The sequence below is a fragment of the Castor canadensis genome, chromosome 6 (genome assembly GCF_047511655.1).
Source record: "Castor canadensis chromosome 6, mCasCan1.hap1v2, whole genome shotgun sequence".
Lineage (NCBI taxonomy): Eukaryota > Metazoa > Chordata > Mammalia > Rodentia > Castoridae > Castor > Castor canadensis.
Window position 1 is genome coordinate 113,345,175 of NC_133391.1, and position 24,084 is coordinate 113,369,258.

The following is a 24,084-nucleotide window of genomic DNA, read 5'->3' on the forward strand; positions in this document are numbered from 1 at the left end:
GATACAGTACTTCTTGGTCAGGGTTTTATCCTAAGATCCTGTGCAGATACAAAAATCTGTGTAGGGCTGGCAGAGTGGCTCAAGTGGTTGAGCACCTGTCTAGCAAGTGTGAGGCCCTGAGTTCAAATCCCAGAACTGCAAAAAAAGTCTGTGTATGCTCATGACATAATTTGCATTAACCTATGAATACTTTAAATCATCTCTAGATTACCGATAATACCTAATGCAATATAAATGTTATATAAATAGTATTGTTTAAGGAATTACGACAAGAAAAAATCTTCATGCTCAGTATAGTTAAAAATGTTTTTACTATTTTTATTAGCATACATCAATAATAGAAGGGTTTCTTTGTGATAACATCATAGATGAATACAGTACACTTTGAACTGTATAGATGCAATTTTAAAAAATTTTCCAATTGAAATTGGTCTAATCCACAGAGACAAAGGGCCACTGCCTTCTGAGCTTCTCTTCCACCCCTAGAATGGTGGAAAACTGGTTTTGGATGGCATCAGAACTCAACCTATAAAAGGAGAACAGTATGGCTGCAGTACAAGTTGGTCAGGGGCCAACAGTTTCTGATCAATTGGCCCCAGTGACAGACATTATCCTCCTCTGATGCCAGAAATGACCAGTAATGCTCCCACCTTCCATTCCTGTGTTTTGTCATGCTGTCACAGAGGGCCATTTTGTATAGATATGTACTGTTTGTCCTACAAAATCACAAAATATTCAATATACTCAGTTTTCCTAACTGCCGGATGAATAGCCATTTATAGCTCTAGTTTTACTGCTAATATTGTAAACTATCCAACCTATTATGTAACACATTTTATATTTTTATTACCTGCCAAGAATAACATTTCAGTTCAGGAGCCATGTCTATGACTAGTCAAGATGGTGAAGCAAGAAGAGTTTTCTGGGGTAGTCTTTGTTTTGTTTTGTTTCTTTTTTTGAGGTACTTGGGTTTGAACTTGGGCCTACACCTTAAGCCACTCCACCAGCCCTTCTTTTGTGAAGGGTTTTTTAAGACGGGGTCTTGAAAACTTTTTCCCTGGGCTGGCTTCAAACTGTGATCCTCCTGATCTCTGCTTCCTTGCCTCCTGAGTAACTAGGATCATTCTGACTCTTCTCTGTCTCCCATCTCAGCCCCCCTTTTTTTCGTTACTGGATCAGCTGTTGTGTTCTACTCTGTTTTGCAAAAGAAAGCAGCTTTTGTGAGAGCTGGTGGTAATCGGTTTTTGCCAGAATTTCTCAAAATGTGATGTGGTGGCCAGCCTCCAAGATGACCCCCTGTGATCCCCATTATTTAACGTTCTTGTCTAGTTCCTCCCATATTACATAAAGGTTGGTCTATGTGACCAACAGAATATGGCCAAAGGAATAGCGTGTCTCATCCAAGGTTAGGTTACTGAAGACAGGATTTCCATCATAGATCTCAATTTCTCACTCTCTCTCATCGCTATCACTCTGTCTCTATCTACAGTCACCTAAACTGGAGGAAATACGTGATCATGTTGTGAGTAGCCCTTTGGAGAGGTTCACATGCAGAGCCTGGAATCTCTGGGCAACAAGCATGAACTCGAAACTGGAAGTCAGATTCTTTAGCCAGTTGAGCCTTGAGATAAATTTAGCCTCTGGGAACAGTTTAAACACAACCTCATGACAGACCCTGAGGCAGTACTATCTAGCTAAGCTGCTCTAAAATTCTTTTTTTTCTTTTGTTATTCATATGTGCATACAAGGCTTGGGTCATTTCTCCTCCCTGCCCCCACCCCCTCCCTTACCACCCACTGCACACCCTCCCTCTCCCCCTCACCCCCTCAATACCCAGCAGATACTATTTTGCCCTTATTTCTTGACCTTCAGGAAACGTGCAAGATAGCAAATATGTGTCCTTTAAAGTTGCTAAATTTGAGTAATTTGTTATGCAGCAATAGATGCTTAATACCTATAATCTGTATCAGAATTCTCTGGAGAGCTTAACATATAATTCCTTCCTCATATCTGAATGAAACACATCTTTGAAGGAAGAGCTAGAAACCTATATTTTAAACAAACTTCTGGCGTGATACTTTTTTTTTTGAGACAGGGACTCCATATGTAGCACAGGTTGGTCTGGAACTTGTGTGATCCTCTTATTTCAAGCATCTGTCACCACTCCTGACTGGGGTGATTCTTACGTACTCTTAAATTTGAGAACTACTGGACAACAGAGCAAGACCCTGTCTTAAAAAAACAAAACAAAACAAAAATTGAGAACTCCTGACATGACTTTAATTCATTAGCATTACTTCTTCCAAATGTATTTGCATTTTCATTTTAGTTCCTAAGATTTAAAGGAACAAGTAGTAACAATTTAAAGGAACAAGTGGTTAAGCTTAGGGTTTAACCACTAAGCTTACAGATTCTTGATGCTTTTGAGTTCAAGACATTATTTCAAATATTTTAACTTTTTTTCTTTTTGGCAGTACTGAGGTTTGAACTCAAAGCCTCACACTTGTTAGGCAGGAGCTTTACCACTTGAGCCACTCTACCAGCCCCAAGTTTTGTAACTCTTGACTGTATGTTTGAAGTAGTTAAAAGACTGAATGAACAGGCTGGGGATGTAGCTCTGGTAGAATGCCTGCCTAGCATGCACAAGGCTCTGGATTCTATTCCCAGTACCAAAAATAAATAAAAACAAAAAAACCCTGAATGAACACTAAGCAAGGCAGAAATAATTACAACCCAGTCACTCCAATTACAGACTCATCCATGAAACACACCACTCCCTTGGTTGCCCTTCAGAAATGTACTTCTCTATATGTAGTCACTCACAAACTCAAGAGGCCAAATTTATCCACGTTCCAGAGAGATTATGCCCAGCTCTGTGCTAGACATGGTATTCAGTCTCACCCTTATTTTCACATTCTTCTATATGCTATATCCTATGCCTGACCCAACGCAATGTCCCATTGGTAAAAGATTCGAACTGGTAGGTGAGAACCAAATTCTTTCTTTCTTTATTATCTATGTTATATATAATAAACTATATATTATATATGTTATAATATATTATACATAATAAAATATATATTATATACGTTATATTATATATTATATATATATATATATAGGTGGACTGAGGTTTTAATTCAGGGCTTTGCACTTGCAAAGCAGGTGCTCTACTGCTTGAGCCACACCTATGGTCCATATTTCTCTGGTTATTTTGGAGATGGGGGGCATCTTTTGAACTATTTGTTGAGCTGGCCTTGAACCATGATCCTCCCAATCTCAGTCTTCCAAGTAGCTAGGATGACATGTGTGAGCCACCAGTGCTAGCATGCCCAAACTCTTGATTACTCAGCACGAGAAGTGGTTACTATATTAGTCAGAGTTCTGACACAAGAACATTTGCACAGCTCTGTTAGCACACTTAAGGCAAGGGGTGGGCTGGGTTCCCGGAACTAGAGACAGAGAGTGGACTATGTGGATAGGGTCACCTTAAAGAAGCTGAAGTCTTTAATGTGGAGGAGACATCCAGCCTCTAGGAAGGTAGCAGAAAAATAATACCTTCACATCCAATCTCCAGGCAGTGCTGTCCATTACTCAAGCCCAACAGGAAGGCAGAAGGCAAGGGTCCATTGAAGCACTTCATAGACATCAGCCTATGGGAGGATGGGTGAAAGTGGATCCAGAAGAAGGATGAGGGGAAATAGGAGGTATCTGGCACAGTCATCCACATGTGCATAAAGTTAGCCTGAATTTTTTTTAGTTCTAAAATGTACTGCTTTGAGGCAGGGGGTGTGGCTCAGTGGGAGAGGGTTTACCTAGCACCATGAGGCCCTGAGTTCCATACCCAGCCCACAGATAAATAAATAAAATAAACTACTTCAAACTCAGTGAGATACAGCTTATTTAACAATGTTGAGTTGGGGGAATGCTTGTTTGTTTGATTTGTTCAAATCTTTATGATCGCAGCCTGGTGTCAGGCTCATACCTATAATCCTAGCTACTCAGGAAGCAGAGATTGGGAGGATCACAGTTCAAAACCAATCTGGGCAGATAGTTTGAGAAACACTATATCAAAAATACCCAACACAAACAGGGCTGGTGGAATGGCTCAAGTAGTAGAGCACCTGCCTAGCAAGTATGAGGCCTTGAGTCCAAACCTCAGTGTCACCATTATGATCACAAACATGGGAGTCACATCCTCTTCTAGAATTTGTTTCTGAGGCAAGTCTTAGTATTTTTATTCTATTTTACTGTGGCTTTTCTCTTCTTGGTGGTTTTAACTAAAAAGTATGTAGAGGAAACAGGTTACCAGAAGCTGTATATGTGAACAGGTGACAAAGTTGGAGGAAATGAAGGTGTTCTAGACATATAGTACAGTGTTGGTTGGGGAAGAGTCAGAAGTAAAAGTGAGACCTCTATAATAAGTGGCCTTTGAGCATACAGACTTATGGCAGGTGGAAGAAAATAAATGAATGTTTTGGAACACAAAAAATGAATGGTGGATTTACTTGCCCAGTCTTCACATTTACTAAGCGTGGTCAGGGATGGTTTCCCACCTGGGGAGGTATATAGGGCCTTTGAGGGTGGACATTGAGTATTGTTTATTTTTATAGACACAACTCCCTGGAATGTGGTATGTGTGGAGAGGAGGGACCTCTGGGAAGTTAGAATAATAGACTCTGGGATTGGCCAGGGATCTCCCGCTATTACAAGATTCTACTTTACAATACTCCCACCTTATAACTTCCAGTCATGGCAAGGTGGCCCATGTTGATGGTGGTCAGTGCTTCTTCCTTTGGCATCTTTTTCACATGTTGCCTACTTTGTAAAATCATCATATTATTGTTGTACTGGGGGTACAATGTGACATTTATACCTACTTAATCATTATAAAGCATCCTTTCTTATGGGCAGAGATACATTTTTACAACTTCTTCCCACTGGTTCTGTAGAGGAAAAAAGGTTATATTTTCCCTCACCCACTGCAAAGTTTAATGGTGAAGCATCTATAACAAGAGACTGCTTAACAAAAGAAAAACCTATGCAAATTTACTTATTACCAGTTTTATGCAACATGGGAGCCTTCAGAAATGAAGACCCAAAGAAGCAGGGAACACCATGTATTCAAGCTTAGGTTTGATGAAGAGTGGGTCACCATACAGAGGTGCGATTGCACAAAGCGTCTGTGATCTAACAACAATGAGCCAGGGAGAACTTAGCAAGCCTGTTTGTTCAGATTCTTCTTGGCGTCTCTGTGTCTTTGAGGATAAGCATGATCCTCTCCTGCCAGGATAGGGAGCGCACTTCTGGAATGAAGGTTTTATGACCTGCTTCAGGGGAGAAGGAAAATGGGTGGGAAGGCCTGAAAGACCTTTCTGCTTTTGCTGCTCTCCAAGTGCCAAAGTACCTTATTTGGGAGATGGTGTGTCCTGAACCCACCAGTTTTCTTTCTACCATTAGGAAAGGCAGATAGTAGACTATTCCCTCTTCTGTATGAAAAGTTTTCTGAACATTGTCCTTCTTCTTCCAGCTTTCTTTTATCTTGGTGAAATAATTAATGATGATAATAAAGAGATGTGTACAACATTTTTTGGCCCACTAGGAACTGGGCACTGGATGATGTTTTGTATGAACTATTGTTAATCTTTATAAAAACATTATGAGATCAGTTTTTTGCCTTTCTTGTTTTGGTGGTGGTACTGGGATTTGAACTCAGGGCCTCATACTTGAGCTGTATCCCCAGTCCTGTTTTGCTTTGGTTACTTTTCAGATAGGGTCTCATGCTTTTTGCTGGGACTGGCCTCAGAGGGTGATCCTCTTACCTATGCCTGCTGCATAGATGGAATTACAGACATACATCATCACCTCACCTGGCTCTTTGTTAAGATAGGATCTCCCTAACTTTTTCCCTGGGGCTGGCCTAGAACCCAATCCTTCCAATCTCTACCTCCCTCACCCCCCACAGTAGCTAGGTTTACAGATGTACACGACCACACTTGACTGTGATCAGTATTTTCATTGTATGGAGGAGTAAGATCACAGAACTTGTATGTGGCTGAGCTGAAATGTGGAAAGCAGATGTGTGAGTCCAAGCTCCATATTCTTTCCCATCTCAGTTCCTTCCTTTCTCAGACATGGTCAACATCCTAGTCACTCTCTGAATTTGTGTTTCCCAGCATGCTGTTTTTCAAAATCTGGTCAAGCAAGATAATCATCTTTGTTATGACAGAAGAAAATACACTTGGAAAACAGTCTTCAAAATAGAATGAAGGGAGTTTCCTCGGAAAGACCGAGCAGGAACGGAGCGCAGCGGAGCGCAGTCTTCCGAGCATCAGCTCTGGCATCCGCCCGGGTGTCAGAGTTCACCACACTTAAGTGTCTTCTCATCGTAGCAGCGGTATTGCAGCATGTTGTGCTCTGAAATGCCCATTGTGACAAATGAGTCAGACTACAGATTTTTAAACTAGTCTCAAGAAAATGTAGTAATTGAAAAAAAATAGAATGAAGGAATTCTGTACTTCAGGATTTCCTAGATCCTTAGTCTGCAAAGTGCATCAGGCTTTTGGAGGAGGAAGACAGTGTGTTGGTATTCAAGTGGTCTTGTCATTCTTTTGGGGGGAGAAGATTTGCAGACTTAGGCTTACCAGTATTCACTTTGGTGCACACTGCTCTTGATATATTTTTCTTCATTATTATTGTTCTAGTACACTAAACAGAACATGATATCTTTCAGGTTATTAACCAGTTAAAAAAAAAACAACTAACCAAAATCCCTATTATAAGATACAGCTTCAGCAATGGGTGGTAGATTGTTTACCAAGCATGCACAAGCCCAGGCTTTGATTCCCCACCACACACACACACACACACACACACACACACACACACACACGTACACACGCAGCCACATCGTATTGTTTAAGATGAGTGTGGTGGTACAATTTGTAATCCTAGCATTTAGGAAGCTGAGGCAGGAAGATCTCAAGTTCAAGGCTAGCCTGGGCTACATAGTGAGACCTGTCTCAAAAAAATTAGTTTTTGAAGCATCATATTTGTGAACAATAGTTATAGAAAGAAGACCTTACACTTTGGGGAGATACAGTCCATCTTACAGAACTAATGTCTACAAAGCTCGCTTGGGAAAATCTAGCTTGGTATCTGGCTTACAGAGCTCCCAGCCTTAGAGGTGCAAAGGAAGGTCACATTCTGGCAGGCTGGGATCTCTATGACACATTTTTTTTTTTTTTTTTTTTTTTTGTGGTACTGGTGTTTGGTATCAGGGCCTACACCTTGAGCCCTTTTATGTGAAGGGTTTTTCAAGATAGGATCTTGTGAACTGTTTTCCTGGGCTGGCTTCAAATCAAATCACTGTCCTCCTGATCTCTGCCTTTTGAGTAGCTAAGATTACAAGCATGAGCCACTGGTGCCCAGCTCTGTGATGTTTTTGAGTCCTTGAAAAGAGAGGAATTCATCCAAATCTGTAAGTGCTGCAGATGAAGTCTGGTGATGAGTTCTTGGCTTGGCTTGGCTTCCCAGCCTTGAAAGGCTTTTACAAATCTACTCTCAGGGCAGGAAATGTAGGCTAGTGGTAGGGACTGTGTGTTAGGATGTGCGGGGCCTTGGGTTTCCATCCCCAGCAATGGGAAAAAACAAAACAAAACAAAAAAGCCAAAGCTTACTCTCAGATTTCTTCTTCTCCTTTTTTTTTTTTTTTCGATATCTTTTTTTCTTTATTCATTTATTCATATGTGCATACATTGTTTGGGTCATTTCTCCTCCCTGCCCCTCCCCTACCCCCTTTGCTTCCAGGCAGAAGCTGTTCTGCCCTTTTCTCCAATTTTGTTGAAGAGTAGACATAAGCAATATTAAGAAAGACATAGTGTTTTTGCTAGTTAACTCTCAGATTTCTTACGAAAATTTCCAGCAAAGCAAACTGAATAAAGCCCATAATGGCAAATCCCATTCTTGTTATTCCTGTGTCAGTGAGCAAGACAAATCTAACAAGACTGGGCCTGGTGTAGACTCAAGAGTGATCTTGCTGGCAGAGACAACTTAGTCTTGGGCCTGGCAGATTTGTTTCCATCTCCTGTGAGACCGGAGGCCTCTGTGAAAAAGAACCCCACCAGATCCTCAGTCAGGTTAAGAAGCATCCAAGCTTGGTCCCCCACTTTGTATGTATTGGAGCAGGAGAAGAATAAACCTGTAGTCTCAAACAAACTGTGTCTAACAAGCTCAGTGAGTGTGGACTGCAGCAACCAAACAAAGAAGGCACAGATTTCTAGACAACAAAGCCTCTAAGAATGACACCTTCCTGCAGTCACCCACCCAATCTTCCACTTAACCACGAAATACTGCTCCTTTTAGTGCATGGGATCACCTTGACTTATTGCAGTTTAATCAATGGAGATGAATACATCTCTGATAATAAGACATGTCACTTTGTAACCAAGGCTTTGCACATGCTAGATAAGCACTTTACTGCTTGAGTCACACTCCTTGCCCTTTTGTTGGTATTTTGTGTTTGAGATAAGGTCTTGCTAACTGTCCTCGTTGGCCTCAAACTTACAATCCTCCTGCCCCTGCTTCCTCAGTAGCTGGGATTATAGGTGTGTACCAACACATTGGCATTATTTTTTCTTTTTTTGCGATAGTGTCTGACTATGTAGGCCAGGCTCGCCTCAAACTTGACATCCTCCTGCCTCTGCCTCTCAAATACTGAGATGACAGGCATACGCCACCATGCTCAGCACGTGCTGAAATTTATAACGAGGATATGGGAGATAAACAATTGGATGTTTTTGTTTTTCGGTGGTACTGGGGTTTGAACTCAGGGCCTTGGGCTCACTAGGCAAGCATTCTACCACTTAAGCTATACTTCTACCTTAATTCAAATTTTTTTAAAAAGAATACTCTCACAGATTTCTCTTTGATCAAAAAGGGATGACTATTAAAAACTCTGGCTGTAGCTGGGCTCACACCTATAATCCTAGCTACTCAGGAGGCAGCAATCAGGAGGATAGAGGTTCAAAGTTAGCCCCGGGCAAATAGTTCTAGGGTTGGGAGCATCCATCACAAAAAGGGCTGGCTCCAGCAGTAAGAGCACCTTCCTGGTAACCTGAAGTCTGCCATAAAAAACAACTACAAAAAAACCCACTCTGGGCACGGTGGTGACACATGTCTGTAATCCCAGTACTCTGGAGGTTGAGGCAAGAAGACGGTGAATTCAAAGCCCGCTTGGGTTACATAGTGAGACCCCATCTCAAAAACAACAACACAAACAACAAAAATAAAAACAACTTTGTGTTTCATACAGCACCATTGTGAGTTATCAGGACATGGTCCTATTAGTAGTCTTGGAGCTCTACTGCATCTCTTTGCTAACCACAGGGGACTGATGACTGTGGAAGCCATCTCCACGCATGTTGCCTGTCCATAAATTGGGCTGGATCCCATCGGCTTTCATTCATTGCCAGTGTCAGCAAGTCAGTTCTTCTCTGTTTCCTTGTTATCTAGCCACCATCCTCCAAGCTAATGTTTTGAGTTTCTCCCTCTCCTTTCTGACTTAGCATCACCAGGAACTTAATTCTACTAGGAATGAATTCCACTGGGAACGAATTACATTGGGAACTAATTCCATGGATTCTGTGCAGATCCTCGGGAGTCCCCGGTCACCTTATAGCTGGCCTTTCCTAGGATCTGAAGAAGCACTGAGCGTTAAAGCCCAACAACTTAGTAAGCACTTCAAGGTATCCATCACTGCAGCAGTGTGCCCATGGCCCTGGCTTCTCTGTGAACTGGCCACTGAGTGGGCCACCAAAGGAATGTGGCAAAATGCTCTGGTCATGTCTGCTCTGTAGACAGCATTACCAAGAACTTCTCCCACCTTTGCTCTAAAGAACACAACCGGTATTGAGTTCAATTTTCATCTATCTACCTTTTAGATTTTATTACAACCTTTTAGATTACTAGTCTCTATTTAATTTTAATTTATTTTTGGTGCTGGGGAAAACCATCAGAAACCTGTTACTCAGGAGCCTGTGACACACAGTACCTGAAATAGCCTTTTCTTGGGTCTCTGAGATAGTCCTTTGTTCTTCTAGGGGAGTGAGTGCTACTGTGAATTTTGTCTCATTGCTCAGGTATTTTTTTTAGGGTGCTGAATCGAACCCAGGGCCTAGCACATGCTAGTCAAGCAAATGCTCTATCACTGAGCCATGGCCTCAGTTCTTTATTTTAAACATCCCTTTTAAAAAGAGCTCTAGCCCTAGGATAACAGATCCTTTCCACCTCCTCTCCCTGGTGATCCTACTGACTTCGCAGAAACAACACCCTCCAGAGTCACCAGGAAACTATTTCTTAGACCCTGTTACACCCAACTTAGATTTATGACCCTGAGTTTTCAGTGACAAATGATACCTTTCATCTTGAACCAAACGGAGACTGACAATGTTGAATTGTACTTAGGCCTGGAAAACAGGTTGAAGCTAAGAAATCTCGAGTTTCATTAATCTCAAATGAAAATATTTTCAGATGTCTTTTTAAAAAAAGAAAGAAAGAGGGCTGAACATGTGGCTCAAGTGGTAGAGAGCTTGCTTAAGGTCCTGAGTTCAAACTTAGACACGGTCAAAAAAAAAAAGAAAGAGAAAAAAGAAGGAAGGAAGGAAGGAGGGAAGAAGGTGGGCTGGGGATGTAGCTTAGTGGCGGAGCATTTGCCTAGCACTTAAGAAGGTCTGGGTTCAATCCCTAGCACTGAAAATAAAAAGTTAAGAAAAAAGGAAGAAATTCCCTTATTTTTCTACCGTCCTTCTTATAATTCACATGGAGCTCGTGGATGTCCCTCTGGGTTACCGAGGACAAGGCCAAGACACTGACCTTCCAGATTTCTATCCTCTCTTTAATAAATGACTAGCTGAATCTCTTTGCTCGTGGAATCCATATTGGAAGAAAATGCTTGTCGATCAAACTTTGGTTATGATACTTGCCTTCCTTCAGACCCTAAATGTGCCTCTGAGACACATACAGCCCCTCCTTAAGCACCCCTCCTGAAAATAAGTTGACCTCAGGGAAAGCATTCTCTAACCTGCTGTCTATTTATGCCCTCTCTACCCTTTCATTCCACACCCCCACACCCCCACACATGGCTCTCTCTACTTTTCCTTTTTGTTTTCAGAGACAGGGTCTTACTAGGCTGGCCTCAAACTCATGATCCCCCTACCTCAGCCTCCCAAGTGCTGGGATTACTAGTATGTGCCACCACTCCCAGCTCCAAATGTGCTTCTTTCTAGTTTTGTTTGTTCTTCCTAAAAGGAAATCCCTTTATGGCTAGCCTTTGAAATATTTGTGAGTCTTACTATTAGAGTTCTTCCTTTTGCCATAGTGTATTTCCTACCCTCCATTTGCATTTGGAATAGTCTCCACCTAAATCAGATTTGTTTTTCATTTGCCACGCACAACTATTTTATTCCCTTGAAAGCAGTGAATTAGGACTGGAGGTGTGGCTCAAGTGGTAGAGTGCCCACTTTGCAAGCATGAAGCCCTAGGTCAAACACTTTCCCTTCCCCCCTAAAAAATAAAAATAAATAAGATTTAAAAAAGCAGCAAAATAATCTTGTCTTTTGATAGAAGTAAGAATGTTTTCTTTCTGCTACGCCTAGGTAATCTTAAGATTTGAGAAAAATTAAAAAGTGATTCAAAGCTGGGAACTGTGGGGTCCCAATTGTCTCGGCACTGGGGAGGCTGAGGTGGAGGGATCACTTGGGCCCAGGAGTTCAAGACCAGTCTGGGCAACATGGAGAGACTGTCCCAAGAGCAAAACAAAACTCAGGAAAATAAAATTAGTTCCCTTCCTTTCCCCCCACCCCCCTCTTGAATTGCAGGCAGTAACTCCAGATAACCTGTCAGGGTTTTGTTTTTTTTTTTTTTTTTTTTTTTTTTGTCTAACATCTCTTCCACTTCTTCCCACTTGGCCAGTATGGTATAGGAAAGTGGAGAAAAATCTGCCATCTTGGTTTTAGTCATTACATACTTGGGTAGATTATTTACCCTCCCAGTGCCTTAGGGCCTCCATCTGAAAACTGGAAATAATAATATCCCTCCCAGGGAACTCTGAAGGCTTGTCACACCCTACAGCTGTAAGCACTTTGTGTGATTAACTTTTTATTTTTATTTTTTTTTTTCATTTTTCTTTTATTATTCATATGTGCATACAAGGCTTGGTTTATTTCTCCCCCCTGCCCCCACCCCCTCCCTTACCACCCACTCCACCCCCTCCCGCTCCCCCCTCAATACCCAGCAGAAACTATTTTGCCCTTGTCTCTAATTTTGTTGTAGAGAGAGTATAAGCAATAATAGGAAGGAACAAGGGGTTTTGCTGGTTGAGATAAGGATAGCTATACAGGGCATTGACTCACATTGATTTCCTGTGCATGGGTGTTACCTTCTAGGTTAATTCTTTTTAATCTAACCTTTTCTCTAGTTCCTGGTCCCCTTTTCCTATTGGCCTCAGTTGCTTTAAGGTATCTGCTTTAGTTTCTCTGCGTTAAGGGCAACAAATGCTAGCTAGTTTTTTAGGTGTCTTACCTATCCTCACCCCTCCCTTGTGTGCTCTCGCTTTTATCATGTGCTCATAGTCCAATCCCCTTGTGTTTGCCCTTGATCTAATGTCCACATATGAGGGAGAACATACGATTTTTGGTCTTTTGAGCCAGGCTAACCTCACTCAGAATGATGTTCTCCAATTCCATCCATTTACCAGCGAATGATAACATTTCGTTCTTCTTCATGGCTGCATAAAATTCCATTGTGTATAGATACCACATTTTCTTAATCCATTCGTCAGTGCTGGGGCATCTTGGCTGTTTCCATAACTTGGCTATTGTGAATAGTGCCGCAATAAACATGGATGTGCAGGTGCCTCTGGAGTAACAGTCTTTTGGGTATATCCCCAAGAGTGGTATTGCTGGATCAAATGGTAGATCGATGTCCAGCTTTTTAAGTAGCCTCCAAATTTTTTTCCAGAGTGGTTGTACTAGTCTACATTCCCACCAACAGTGTAAGAGGGTTCCTTTTTCCCCGCATCCTCGCCAACACCTGTTGTTGGTGGTGTTGCTGATGATGGCTATTCTAACAGGGGTGAGGTGGAATCTTAGTGTGGTTTTAATTTGCATTTCCTTTATTGCTAGAGATGGTGAGCATTTTTTCATGTGTTTTCTGGCCATTTGAATTTCTTCTTTTGAGAAAGTTCTGTTTAGTTCACATGCCCATTTCTTTATTGGTTCATTAGTTTTGGGAGAATTTAGTTTTTTAAGTTCCCTGTATATTCTGGTTATCAGTCCTTTGTCTGATGTATAATTGGCAAATATTTTCTCCCACTCTGTGGGTGTTCTCTTCAGTTTAGAGACCATTTCTTTTGATGAACAGAAGCTTTTTAGTTTTATGAGGTCCCATTTATCTATGCTATCTCTTACTTGCTGTGCTGCTGGGGTTTCATTGAGAAAGTTCTTACCTATACCTACTAACTCCAGAGTATTTCCTACTTTTTCTTGTATCAACTTAAGAGTTTGTGGTCTGATATTAAGATCCTTGATCCATTTTGAGTTAATCTTGGTATAGGGTGATATACATGGATCTAGTTTCAGTTTTTTGCAGACTGCTAACCAGTTTTCCCAGCAGTTTTTGTTGAAGAGGCTGCTATTTCTCCATCAGATATTTTTAGCTCCTTTGTCAAAGATAAGTTGCTTATAGTTGTGTGGCTTCATATCTGGATCCTCTATTCTGTTCCACTGGTCTTCTTGTCTGTTTTTGTGCCAGTACCATGCTGTTTTTATTATTATTGCTTTGTAATATAGTTTGAAGTCAGGTATTGTGATACCTCCTGCATTGTTCTTTTGACTGAGTATTGCCTTGGCTATTCGTGGCCTCTTGTGTTTCCATATAAATTTAACAGTAGATTTTTCAATCTCTTTGATGAATGTCATTGGAATTTTGATGGGAATTGCATTAAACATGTAGATTACTTTTGGGAGTATAGACATTTTTACTATGTTGATTCTACCAATCCATGAGCATGGGAGATCTCTCCACTTTCTATAGTCTTCCTCAATCTCTTTCTTCAGAAGTGTATAGTTTTCCTTGTAGAGGTCTTTCACATCTTTTGTTAGGTTTACACCTAGGTATTTGATTTTTTTTGAGGCTATTGTAAATGGAATTGTTTTCATACATTCTTTTTCCGTTTGCTCATTGTTAGTGTATAGAAATGCTAATGATTTTTCTATGTTGATTTTATATCCTGCTACCTTGCTATAGCTATTGATGATGTCTAGAAGCTTCTGAGTAGAGTTTTTTGGGTCTTTAAGGTATAGGATCATGTCGTCTGCAAATAGGGATATTTTGACAGTTTCTTTACCTATTTGTATTCCTTTTATTCCTTCTTCTTGCCTAATTGCTCTGGCTAGGAATTCCAGTACTATGTTGAATAGTAGTGGAGATAGTGGGCATCCTTGTCTGGTTCCTGATTTTAGAGGGAATGGTTTTAATTTTTCTCCGTTAAGTATAATGCTGGCTGTAGGTTTGTCATATATAGCTTTTATAATGTTGAGGAACTTTCCTTCTATTCCTAGTTTTCTTAGAGCTTTTATCATGAAATGATGTTGGATCTTATCAAAGGCTTTTTCTGCATCTATTGAGATGATCAAGTGGTTTTTGTCTTTGCTTCTGTTAATGTGATTAACTTTTTAACCCTCACTACAATCCTATGAGGTCAGAACTCTTCTTAGTCCCACTTTATGGAAAGGAACCTGTAGCTGAGTGACTTGTCCAAATTTGTCCTATTGATACTCCCTTAATCACATCACTATACTTAGACAAGTTGATATGGTGACAGGATTAAATGAGATAACCATGCAAAATCCTTAGGCTGGTGTTGATGGTGCTAAATATTATCTGAGCCTGTGACCCTGGGAAACTGTGTGGTTAAAGAAATGCCCCTCTCTTTGTATTCTGATATTGGTTATTTCAATGGACCACCCATCCCCATCTGACTTAGATAAGACTCACCAGGCCCCTCCTGTTTGCCCAGGACAAGGTCAGACATGGACCCTTCAGAGCCCCATCCTCTTTCAGATATGACCTAGAGCTAGCTTACAACCCCCTTTTCACAGCCGCTTCTGAAAACAGCATTGGAATAGCAATGAAAGCAGACTAAATGTGCACCAACATGGACTAATCAAATAAATTATAGTCCAACATGAGATGGAACTCAGGCAAATTTTATTTTTACTTACTTGTTTTTCTTCTTTATTTTATTATTTTTGTGGTACTGGGGCTTGAACTCAGGGCCTTCACCTTGAGCCACTCTTCCAGCCCTATTTTTGTGAAGGGTTTTTCAAGATAGGGTCTTGAAAATTATTTGTCTGGGCTGGCTTTGAACCGAGACCCCCTGATCTCTGCCTTCTGAGTGGCTAGGATTACAGGTGTGAGTCACCAGCACCCATCTCTTTTTTACCTTTTTTTTTTGAGACAGAGTTTCACTATGTAGCCCAGGTGTGCCTCAAACTTACTATTCTCCTGCCTCTGCTTTCAAGTACTGGGATTATGGAAGTGTAGCACCATACCTGGCTGCAACTAAAAATGAAGTAGTGATCTGATGTAGGCAGGTAGAAAGGAAGCAACAACACAAAGGAGCCAGACTGCAGATGGAGCACCATATCAGGATACATTTTGCCAAACATCCTGCTTCACCATTGCCCTGGAGTAACAGTTGACTATGGTTGAAACTACTTCTTGGTACGGTGGCCAGCAGTCACCAAACATGACCCCAACAGGGACTTTCCCAACTCTAGAGGTTAGCCAGAGGCTTCATTTACATCTGATTATAATTGTAGTTTCATGCATGTACCTCCTCTCGAATCACCTTCTTGGCTTGGAGGATACCTTATGGGGTAAGCCACTCCGCATTCCCCAGTTCTTGGAAATGCCCTCCCCAAAATTTCTTGGAACACTCCACAGTTATGCACACGTCATCAGTTTAATCACTATGTTTAAGATCTGAGAGCTTGGCGCTCTTGACTACTTAGTTAAGCTGCCTGCCCTCAGTTTCCTCTCCCTATGTGGAGGAAAGGAAATTCCTTTTGTGTTTTGTGTTTAATAACCAGTTAATTTGGCAAGAAAATGACTATAATATTTTCTGAACTCTAATCAATGTTTGATCTTGCAGAAAGAAGATCTTGCAGATATGGCTAGATTTGTAAGGCCTTGTGCTATAGTTTGGATCTTGAATGTCCCTGAAGGGCCCTTGTGGTAAAGGATTAGTCTCCAGCTCAGGTGCTGTTGGGAGGTGGTGAAAACCTTTAAAATGTGGACCACAGTAGAAATTTTTAGGTCACCTGGGGGCGCTGGGAGTATACCCTCAAAGAGAATTGTGGGACAGCAACAATCTCTTCTCTTTCATCTCTGGCCACGAAGAGAACAGGCCTCCTCCACCATACCCTCCTCCCATGACAATTTGTGACACTGTAGGTTCAAAGGATTGGGTTAACTGGTGATTGACTGAAACCTCAAAATCTGTGAAGTCACATCTGTAATCCCAGCCCTCAGAAAGTGGAGGCAGGAAGATGGAGATTTTTAAGGCCAGTTTGGGCTACATAGCAAGACTCTATCTCAAAAAAACAAACAAAAAGGCCAGCCAGGTGCCAGTAGCTCACGCCTGAAATCTTAGGTAACCAGGAGGCAGAGATCATGAGGATCTCAGTTTGAAGCTAGCGAGGCAAAATAGTTTATGTGACCCTATCTTGAAAAAAACCCATCACAAACAAGGGCTAGGGGAGTGGCTCAAGGTGTAGGCCCTGAGTTCAAACCCCAGTACCACAAAAAAAAAAAAAAAAAAGCAAGCAAGAAAAAGAAGAATCCTGTGAGTTAAATTTAAACCTTTCCTCTTTTTAAGATGATTTATCTCAAGTATTTGTTACAGTAACTTGGAAAGCTGACTAACACACTTTGGCAATAGGCTTCAGGCAAACACAAGGATATTTTACCCCTCCCGAGCAGGTAGTGATTGTCTGTCTGTCAGTCCCTTCTCCCAGTCTTCAGCATTTGCACAGTCATGCTTTGGCAGGGATGTGACTGAACGTGCCATGGGCTGTGCCCCAGTAGAGGGACCATGACCTCTTACTCTCCTGTTTCATGCAGCAAACATGGGAGTATCTCCTAGATGTGCCTTGGTCCAAAGCAGCCTGAGCATCACAACAGCTGCCCATAACCTGGAGATGTTGTTGCCAACACTGTGAAATTGAGTATAGGGTATTTCCTCATATCTGAGAAATGCCATTTCCTGCTGTGTAGAAAAAAACAACTCAGACTCAGTTTCTCCTGCTGTACATTCACACAGAGATCACTTTTTTGACCTCAAAGATGTAGGGATTTCTTCCCACCAGCAAGCAAGCACTGCTGCTGCAGCAAACACTAGCAGGATGTCTTCTAAGTCGACTCAGTTGTCATACTGCCTGGAGACAGTGTCAGACCTAAAGGTCTCCATCCCCAAGACTGCCTCCCAACACACCTCAGTTGCCAATTGCAAACTCTGTGCTTCTAATCAACTGGATATAAATGCAGGTTCCCACAACCTCCTTCCTGGGTTCAGTTTGCTAGAGGGGTTCCCAGAACTCGGGGAAACAGCTTTATTTCTTTATTAGAATGGACATTATGAAGGACACAGATGAAGAGGTGCACAGGGAGAAGTCTGAGGGAAGAGGCATGCCTGCGCCAGGAGCACCACCTTGTTCTGCTATCCAGCAGTTCTCTAAACCCTGTCCTCCTGGGCTTCAATGGGAGCTCACTACCCTGGTGTAATTTATCAAGTCATTGGGTCACTTGTGATCAATTTAACCTTCAGTCCGTCTCTCCTCCTCAGAGATTGGGGGCTGGGATGAAAACTTTAATCCTGCCTTGGTCTTTAGGGTGACCAGCCCCCATCCTGAAGCTATCCAGGGGCTGCCAGCCACCAAGTCAACTCATTCACTTACCAAAGTGCTTAACTCTACCAGAAAAAGACACTGTCTGCTTCAGAGATTCAAGGGGTTTAGGGGATTTATGCCAAGAAATAGGGTCAAAGACTAAATGTGTTTTCACAACATCACTCCTGAAAACCAGGTTGACCTGGCTACTCATTGGACAATTCTTACTGTTGGTCTTTGGAGGGTTTGATAAATATCCCTAACTTTTTTGCTTTTTTGGGGATGGGGAAGGGTTTGAGATAGGATCTTACTAAACAGCCCTGGCTAGTTTCACACTTGTGATCCTCCTGCCTCAGCTTCTGAAGTGCTAGAATTACAGGAGTATGTCAACACCATGCAAGGCCGGGGTCCATTAACTCTTCCAGTCTTTAAATAACCCTCTTTTGACACCCTTTCAAAATTCAAGGGAACCAAAAAAGAAAAAAAAGAAGGTGGTGAGATTGAATAACAATCTCAAGGGTTATGAAACAGGACTATGTTTTATCTACTCTGTTCTATAATTATGCTTCTTTAATGAGGTAGGCCACAGTTTTGTTTTTGGCAGTACTGGGGTCTGAACTCATGGCCTTGCACTTGCTAGGCTGCCTTTCTACCACCTGAGCCCTTTTTGCTTTATTTTTCAAATAAGCTCTTGTGTTTATACCTGGGATGGCCTGGACCTTGATCCTCCTATTTATGCCTCCCGTTTGGCTGGTGTGCACCACCACAGCTTATTGATTGAGATGGGGTCTCTTGAACGCTTTTGTCCCAGCTGGCCTCAAACCGTAATCCTCCTGATTTCCGCTCCCTGAGTACCTGGGATTATAGGTATAAGCCATTTCACCCAGCCCAAGGGAGGTTTTGTGTGTGTGTGTGTGGTACTGGGGCTTGAACTCATGGCCTTTACCTTGAGCCATTCCACCAGCCCTATTTTTGTGAGGGGGTTTTTCGAGATAGGGTCTGGCTTCAAACCAAGATCGTCCTAATCTCTGCCTCCTAAGTGGGTAAGACTACAGGCATGAGCCACCAGCACCCAGCAGGAGCGTACTTTTTAATGACCAGAATGCAAGCTCTTTTATCAATGCAAACAGCACAGGTATGACTCTGTATGTCTAAGATAAAGTTTTAATGTATGTATTATAGGAAGTCTATACAATTGTTCCTACTATCTAATGTCCACCATAAAGAATGACTCGAGTGTTGTTGACTGCTTTCCCTGGACATTCACCAGAATTTAAATAACTTCTGCAGCAGGTCAAGATTACACAGGTGGCTAACTGTCCATTCTGCAACTAACTCACTCTGACAGGCAGTCAGGAAATGGTGTTGCTCAGAATCAAATGGCCCTTGGGAGTATGATGGGACTTTTTCCATGGCCGAGTGGCAAAACAGAAGCTTCCTGCTCTGAACAATGACTGGGTCAAGCTTATCTCTACCAGGCTCTGCCTAAGCAGATGCAGAGAGCTAGGAAGACAGACAAGTGTCCTGCAACTCTGCAGGTAAGTGCATTTCTTCTGGAATCTCACCCCATTACTAGAACAAAGGCAAAGGTGTTTCTTGAGGGAATTTTGGCTTCGGCCCATGTATTCTGGGGCATACCTCCCTCAGAGCAGAGTTTTAGCAGGTTTCTCAGCTTGCCTAATAGGAAGTCAGTCTTGCTACCTGCTTGCTTTCTGTATTTTCTATCAGTCTGGAATATTAAATGCTAATAACTTTGGGTTGTCATTGAAGAATAACCTTGAATTTTTGGGTATTTCACATTTTTTGGTGATGCAAAGCAAGTGCTCTACCACTGAGTTACATCCCCAGTTCCACACCCATGCCCTTTAGACTTTGAGACATTTATTTACTTTCCTACATGGACTACGTCATGATTTCAAATGACTAAACCTTATATATTCTCAGGAAAAAAAACAGCATTATTAAGTGACTCTATATGGAACCTTGTGGAGAATGTCAATCTTTGGTCATATTGTTAGGAGAGCTTGGCTTCACAGCCCTGCAGCCTTCTTTGAAATGACCTGTCATCTACTTATTGGTGAATTTTAAGATCTGCCTATGCCAAGTGTGGTGGTACATGCCTGTAATCCCAGCACTTAGGAGGCTGAAGCAGGAGGATAGCAAGTTTGAGGTCAGCTTAGGCTACACAGTGAGTTCCAGACTAGCCCAGACTACACAGTGAGAACCCATCTTGAAAAACCAAGCAATAACAACAACAATAAAGTGATGTGTCTATATATTACCTCAGATCACCAAAAAACTATACATTTATGTGACATTAACTTAGTTCTCTCTAGAATCCCTGTAACTGAGTTTATCTTTTAGAGTGTAAGGGTTTGATTTGCTATAAAACCACTGAAGTTAGAAACAAAAATATTCTCTACTGTTTCTTATGTAAGGCCTTGTAGGAAGGGTTATTTTATTTTAGAATGTGGTGCTAGGGAAAAATTGATTTCCTTATTTCCTGTTCCAAAAGTTATACAGCACATTGTGTCACTCATTCTGGCTAGCAGGAATGGAATTGATCTCTCAGTTACCACATTGGGTTGAGACTAGAATGCATGTTTCCTCCTCATTTAATGATTTTGGTATTGCATACCTATCCCAATAAGTGTATTTGTGTGTGTTTCTTGTTGGTATCCATTATTTTAGAGGAGATAACTATCCAAAAGCAAAAATTCTAGGATCAAAGGGCATAAACACTTTTAAGATTTTCTTTGGACTTCTTTTTGGCAGCCCTGGGTTTTGAACTTAGGGTCTCATGCTTGCTAGACGGTGCTCTTACTCCTTGAGCCACTCCGCCAACAAGTTTTGTGTGTGTGTGTGTGTGTGTGTGTATGTTGTGTGTGTGTGTGTGTGATAGTGTCTCAAACGTAGCCCAGATTGGCCTTGAACTCTTGAGCCTCCTGTCTTGGCTTTCCAAATGCTGGGATTACAGGCATGTACAACCTATACCTGGTCTTCTACTTCTTTTCTTGTTATTGTACTATTCCTATTCAGTATTGAATAAAAGTGGTGATGTTGCTATCAATCAGAAGCTGAAAAACAAAAGAATTTTATTTGGGGTTAGAGAAATGCACTTTGGGAAAACAGATCAGAGTTCTGAATGAATGCTCCAAAGACACTCAGCTTGAACCAGGTTTTTTTTTTTTGCAGTACTGGGGTTTGAACTCTGGGCCTATACCTTGAGCCACTCCTTGAGCCTTTTTTTGAGAGAGTTCTTGAAGAACTATTTGTCTGGACTGGCTTCAAACCTTGATCCTCCTAATCTCTGCCTCCTGAGTAGCTAGGGTTACAGGCGTGAGTCACCAGTGTCCATCTTGAACCTGGCTTTTCAAGGGAATGAACAGAAAGCTAGGGTGAAGGAAATCCCATGAGTTATGTGAAAAGAAGGGTAACTGGTGTAGTGGGGTTGTCCTAACACTAAGCTGTACATCACTAGGTTATTCGTGTTGGGTTGTCCCTAGGTAGAAAGTTTGTTAGTTATTTGTGACAGTCACTCAGCTGCAACATCCAATAAAAAATGTTAATGGTTTTCAGGCCTTGGGCCAGTTCAAAGGTTAGCATTGCTATATCAATTTTCTTGAGCTTATGTCAAGAGTCAACTTTTCCCAGCAGTAATCTAATATATGTGTAGACTCTGGTCCTCTAAGGTGCTCTCTGAAAGTTACTTATTTATTTATTTTTGGTGGTACTGAGGTTTGAACTCACGGCCTCCTGCTGTTGTGATTTGTGATTTGTACATGTTAGGCAAGCACTCCACCACTGAGCTAAGCCCCAGCTCCCAGAATAGAAAGTTTTAATCAAATAATATTAACAGCCAGACTTTAAATGACCAAACTTCCTATTAGTCAGCTTTTCCTCACTGTGACAAAATATCTGAGAAAACAATTTAAGGCAGGAAAGTCTTAGTTTGGCTCACGATTTCAAGGTTTCAGTCCATGGTCACTTGGTTCCATTGCTACTGAGCCCATGTGTGATAAGGCAGAACATCAGGTTGGGGGGCAAAGTGGCTCACCTCCTGCAGACAAGAGGCAGAGGGGGTCTGAAAAAGGGGCTGAGGATAAGATATACCCTTCAAAACCACATTCCCAGTGACCTACTTCCTCCAACAAGGCCCTACCTCTTGTTTCCTCCATCTCCCAATAATGCCATCAAATGTGAATCTAGCAATGGATTAATTCACAGATTAGGTCAGAGGCTTCAACACATGAGCTTTGGGGGATATTTTATAGTTAAACCACAACAATTTCCAAACACAAGTGTTCCAAACATGAGCAGCCTTGGGATGCTTAATGGGCCCCTTGATGAGGTGCGAGAAATGCCTGCAGCACATCTATAAGGACAAGAAGTTCGATGCCCCCAGAAAAGGCACACGAGGTCTTTCACAGGCCTGCCCATCTTCTTCTCTTACATCAAGTGACCCTGCTACCTGGCAGGGACACCTTCAAGACCAACACTGAAAACACAGATTCCCTCATGGAGTTTGGAGCACTTGCGACTTCCAGGTCCAGAATTTGCTAGCAGAGGAGGACATGGAGGAGCAAGTGTGCAAGGAGCAGGAGGTGAAGAGCAGAACAACCAGGAAGGCACACGAGAACTGAGCCAAAGACACTGAGCTGCAGATGGAGGTTCTGAAGAACCTGCAGGAGCTCCAGGCCCTGAGCCAGAAGTAGCCACCCACTCTGTTTTCCCCGGCTCCCCTCCACCTGCCATGGCCTGCAAGGCTTCATTGTGGTGACAACAGTACTAGGGTGGGGGCGGCTAAGCAGAGCAGGAGGAGGATGGGAACGGCTGGCAGCTTTGCTGGAGGAGTCCAGGACACTGTGCTGCTTCTACCCGCCCCTACCCCACCATCATCCTGCACCAGGTCTCACAGATCCAGACGAAGGGGTAAAGCTGGGAGGGGAGGGTGGGCTACTTTGGCAGCAGGTCCTGGCAGTGGGAGCTGGTCAGGGGGAAGAGAGAGTTGGGTGGTAACACAGGGCAGGGCCAGGAAGTCCCTGCCCGCAATGATCTGAAAACAGCTCTTTCCTGACAAGGACAGTGTGGTCTGCAGCAGAAGCAAGAAGGCAATGAACCCTCCACCTGGGATAACCATGCCTGTTCCCTGAGCTGGCCTGCCAGGAGACTGACCTTGCATTTGTGGTTTACTTCCGGCTGCTCTATTCTGTTCCATTGTCCTGTAAGTTATTTTTATGCAAATATTTATTTACTTTTTGTTTTTTCCCTGATATTCCTTTCATAGCATAAGTCAAAAACTTAACTTGTCTTGAGTATTTCCTATTTTTTACAAATTCAAACCCTGCAGGATTATCAATAATACATTTTGCTTTAGCTACATTCCATACATACGGGTGTATTGCGTTTTTATCATTCCTTTTATTTTTATGTCATATATTTCTTAGACCTGTGAATTTAAATGTATTTTATTGGCATATTTCATAAGTTGTAAATTCTGAAGTTGGAAAACTTGAAGTCACCTTGATTGACTGAGAAATCTGACCCTAGGTAGGAGATGGGTAAATCCTGGTCGGATGTGTCTGTGAGGGCGTTTCCAGAGACAAGTGGATCTTGAGAGTTCTGACCTAAAGAATGGTTTCATCCACTGATGGATTCAAAATTGGAAGAGACTACTGAGAGGTGGTGGCACTGTGGAAGATGGGGTTGGGTTGGAAAAAGATCACTGTGGTGTCTTGGGTCTGTACCTTGCCCCAGCTCCTTCACGTTACCACTCCCCTCTGCCCCCTCCATGACCTGATGTGAGCTTCTCTGTCATGCCCTTACCACCACGATGGGTTGAAATCTCTGAACCTGTGAGCAAAATAAGTCTTTCCTCCCTTCACTTATTTCTGTCAGATATGTGGTCACATAATGAAGTCTAAAATAAAAATGAATATACAACTTTGAATGAATTTGAAGCCAGATTTTCTCAGAGTGGCTAAATAAAGTTTTAAAAAGCAAATAACAATAGAAGAAAACGTTCGTGTACAAAACCAGAAGTACAAACATAGGGTACTAGACCTGGTTAATAGACCTATTTTGCAATAGTTCAACTCTAAAGTACCTAAATGTACACCAGCACTCTGGAGGTAGG

At 42.0% G+C, this 24,084-nt stretch overlaps 1 long non-coding RNA gene across 1 annotated transcript; it reads left to right on the forward strand.

The window, feature by feature from the left end:
* Positions 1-22,620: 22,620 nt before the first annotated feature.
* On the forward strand, positions 22,621-23,879 carry LOC141423913 (uncharacterized). The gene is made up of 3 exons (XR_012448674.1): positions 22,621-22,880; positions 23,030-23,172; positions 23,499-23,879. It is a non-coding gene; the product is annotated as an uncharacterized lncRNA (long non-coding RNA).
* The last annotated feature ends 205 nt before the right edge of the window (positions 23,880-24,084 follow it).